Here is a 4178-nt window from a genome sequence, read left to right as displayed (position 1 = left end):
CCTAACCCTAACCCTAACCTTAACCCTAACCCAAACCCTAACCCTAACCCTAACCCCTAACCCTAACCTCCTCTAGATAGTCAAGTTTGATCGTCTTCTCGGCGCTCCGACCAGGGCCGTGACCGAACTCAGGGGCCGATCCGAGGACCTCACTAAACCAGCCAATCGGTAGTAGCGATGGGCGGTGTGTACAAAGGGCAGGGACTTAATCAATGCAGCCCTGGACATCTAAGGGCATCACAGACCTGTTATTGCTCAATATCGTGTGGCTGAACGCCACTTGTCCTTCTAAGAAGTTGGACACCGACCGCTCGGGGCCGCATAACTAGTTAGCATGCCGGAGTCTCGTTCGTTATCGGAATTAATAATAATAAAGACAGTAGATCTAGCTGGTCTGTCATAATATGATAGAGACTGTAGATCCAGCTAGTCTGCCACAATATAATAGAGACAGTAGATCGAGCTGGTTTGTCATAATACAATAGAGGCAGTAGAGCTAGCTTGTCTGTCATAATATAATAGAGACATGGAGACAGTAGATCTAGCTGGTCTGTCATTGTCACGGTTCATGAATCCACTGCCTCTCTCTCTCTCTCTCTCTCTCTCTCTCTCTCTCTCTCTCTCTCTCTCTCTCTCTCTCTCTCTCTCTCTCTCTCTCTCTCTCTCTCTCTCTCTCCCGTGTTTGTGTGGGCGTGGTTCCCAATCTCGGCCTGATTGTCTGCGCCAGCTGGAACCACTTATCTTCCCTTTATATGTTCTGTAACCAGTGTTTCTTGTTGTCAGATTGTTGTTACTTCCCTGAGGTTGTGTCGTGTGTCCGTGCTCATCTTTCGCCGCCCTTGTGTGGATTATCTGCTGTGCTCCTTCCTACCCATCCGGACACACTCCCCTGGATTTCCCAGCACTCTATCATCGGAAGATGCGCCCTAGTCCCTGGGTCGGATTCCGTCTGAGTACAGTCTGTCTGTCCTGTTGCTGCTGTAAACTGTATTCATTAAACCATCGTTGCTTGCATCTTGCATCCGCCTCTGTATTGTCACAGAACGATCTGACCAGACCATGGATGCAGCGAGTTCAACGAGTCTGACCAAATTCATTTCCCGCAGTATCACGAGAATGGATCAACAAGAGGAGAACATCTCCAGCACAGGTCGGGCAGTACAAGCCCTTGCGACGCAGGTATCCCAACTGACCCAACAATTACAACATCTGAGGGGTTCCGCTGCGCCACCTACACCGGCAGTTCAACCCGCCCCGCCAGAGCCGGATTCCCAGCTAGAACCACGGCTACCGACACCAGAGGGTTATTCAGGTGATCCTGACTATTGCAGAGCTTTTCTTACAAGATGTTCCATGCATTTCTCATTGCAGCCACGGACCTTCAACCGTGAACAGTCTAAGGTAGCATTCGTACTCACACTGCTATCAGGCAAAGCGGCTCTTTGGGGAACGGCGGTGTGGGCGAACAAGGACCCATGCTGCACCTCTTTCCAGACACTCTCCGAGGAGATGAGAAGGGTCTTCGATCGGGCCGTGGCGGGTAGGGAGGCGGCCAGACTACTCGCTGACCTTCGCCAAGGAGACCGTTCAGTATCGGAATATTCCATCCAATTCCGCACTCTGGCCGCAGAGTGTCAGTGGAACGAGGAGGCGCAGTGGGACATGTTCCTGCATGGGCTGGAGGACCGGATCCAGAAGGAGATTTATGTTCTGGACCTTCCCAGGAGTTTAAATGGACTAGTGGAACTTGCCTTGAGGGTCGACGCTCGTCTGAGTCGTATTGGCCGCCGAGCATGCCCTAACAGACCGTATAACGACACGGAGGGCTGGCATGCCAGCGGCGGGAACACGGCCAGTTCAGCCTCCGCTCACGAACCCCTGCAGCTGGGGAGAGCTCGCCTCTCCCGGGAAGAGAGGGAGAGGCGGAGATCCCAAGGACTCTGTCTCTACTGTGGTAGAGCGGGCCACTTTATCCACTCCTGCCCGGTAAAAGATCAGGCCCGGTAGTAAGCATGAGGCTACTATCGGGTGGTGTCACCACAGAGAAGACCTCATCATCTACTCTCCTCCCGGTAAGACTAAGATGGGCCACCCACACGCACGACACCCAAGCCTTACTGGACTCAGTAGCAGAGGGTAATTTCATGGACTTCAAGCTCACTCACAAACTCCAGATTCCTATCACCTCACTCGCGCACAAGATATCCGTCAACGCTCTCAATGGTCAAGAACTCCCCAACATTTCTCACACCACTGAACCTATCACACTCATCACTTCTGGCAATCACACTGAGACACTATCATTTCTACTCATGGACTCACCCCTTGCACCATTAGTTCTCGGCCACCCTTGGCTCACCCAACACAACCCCAGAGTTGACTGGGGTCATAACTCTATATCCATGTGGAGTAACAAGTGTCTTGAGTCCTGTTTAGTGTCTGCTTGTTCGTCTGTGTCTGATTCTGTGTTTCTAGAGGAGGCAGTGAATTTGTCTAACGTGCCCGTTGAATACCTCGACCTGAAGGAGGTGTTCAGTAAGTCCCGTGCTGCTTCTCTTCCTCCGCATCGTCCCTATGACTGTGCAATAGAATTATTGCCAGGTGAGTCTCCGCCTAAAGGCAAGTTATATTCACTCTCTGTTCCTGAGAGGGAGGCTATGGAGAGATACATCTCTGATTCTCTGGCATCTGGATTCATTCGTCCTTCCTCTTCTCCAGCGGGGGCGGGGTTCTTCTTTGTGGGGAAGAAGGACGGATCTCTGCGTCCTTGCGTTGATTACCGTGGGTTGAATAACATCACAGTGAAGAATACCTATCCCTTACCGTTGATGTCCTCAACCTTTGAAAGGTTACAGGGAGCATCCGTGTTCACTAAGTTGGATTTACGTAATGCATATCATTTGGTTCGCATAAGGGGGGGGGACGAATGGAAGACCGCGTTTAACACCCCCAGAGGGCACTTCGAATATTTGGTCATGCCTTTTGGGCTATCCAACTCCCCAGCGGTTTTCCAGGCACTCGTCAATGACGTGCTGAGAGATATGATTGATCAGTTCATATATGTTTACCTGGATGACATACTGATTTTTTCTTCTTCTCTCCAGGAACACGTTCAGCACGTCAGACGAGTGCTTCAGAGGTTGTTGGAGAATGGACTTTTTGTCAAGGCGGAGAAATGCATTTTTCATGCACAATCCGTTCCATTCCTAGGTTACATCGTCTCGACTGAAGGTATTTGCATGGATCCTGACAAGGTTAAGGCTGTGGTGGATTGGCCAAGCCCAGATTCCCATAAGGCCCTACAGAGGTTTCTGGGATTCGCCAATTTCTACCGGCGTTTCGTTCGCAACTTTAGTCAGATAGTCGCTCCTCTTACCGCCTTAACCTCCCCCAGAGTGACGTTCAGGTGGTCCGATACAGCCGAGGCTGCATTCGCCAAACTCAAGAGCCGCTTTGTTTCGGCTCCCATCCTCATAGCTCCCGATCCCTCGCGTCAGTTCGTGGTGGAGGTGGACGCTTCAGAGGTGGGGGTAGGTGCGGTACTTTCCCAACGTTCCTCTTCTGACGACAAGATGCACCCTTGCGCGTTCCTTTCCCATCGGTTATCACCTGCGGAACGCAACTACGACATTGGTAACAGAGAGTTGTTGGCAGTGAAGTTAGCACTGGAGGAGTGGCGCCATTGGTTAGAGGGTTCGGGGGTACCTTTTATAGTTTGGACCGATCACAAAAATTTGGAATATATCAGAACCGCCAAGCGACTCAACTCCAGGCAGGCGCGGTGGGCACTCTTTTTCGGACGTTTTGACTTCTCTCTCGTATCGCCCGGGTTCCAAGAATGTCAAACCCGATTCCCTTTCTCGCATTTTTGACCATTCCGAACGCCCATCCACTCCCGAGTGCATCCTACCCGGGACCCTAGTGGTCTCCACACTCACATGGGAGGTTGAATCGAGGGTCAAAACGGCCTTAGAAGGGGTAACGCCTCCGCCCGGTTGCCCGCCTAATCGGTTGTTTGTGCCGGAGGGGTGTCGGTCCGATGTTATTCGGTGGGGGCATTGCTCCAATGTAGCGTGTCATCCAGGAGTCAGCCGCACTAGCTTTTTGGTTAAGCAACGCTTTTGGTGGCCACTGATGGCTCGTGACATTCACAGTTTTGTCTTGGCTTGCTCGGTTTG

General features: G+C 51.7%; 1 long non-coding RNA gene across 1 annotated transcript in view; it reads right to left on the bottom strand.

Annotated features, from left to right (window-relative positions):
• Window positions 1-1759: 1759 nt before the first annotated feature.
• The window catches only part of LOC124029102, a 6468-nt gene continuing 4049 nt past the window's right edge, over window positions 1760-4178 (bottom strand). The window contains exon 3 of the long non-coding RNA XR_006837722.1: window positions 1760-1770. This is a non-coding gene — a long non-coding RNA (uncharacterized LOC124029102). The remainder of the gene's footprint in view (window positions 1771-4178) is intronic.

This window comes from Oncorhynchus gorbuscha, unplaced genomic scaffold, assembly GCF_021184085.1.
Source record: "Oncorhynchus gorbuscha isolate QuinsamMale2020 ecotype Even-year unplaced genomic scaffold, OgorEven_v1.0 Un_scaffold_5526, whole genome shotgun sequence".
Classification (NCBI taxonomy): Eukaryota; Metazoa; Chordata; class Actinopteri; order Salmoniformes; family Salmonidae; genus Oncorhynchus; species Oncorhynchus gorbuscha.
This window is presented reverse-complemented; position numbering and strand designations above follow the sequence as displayed.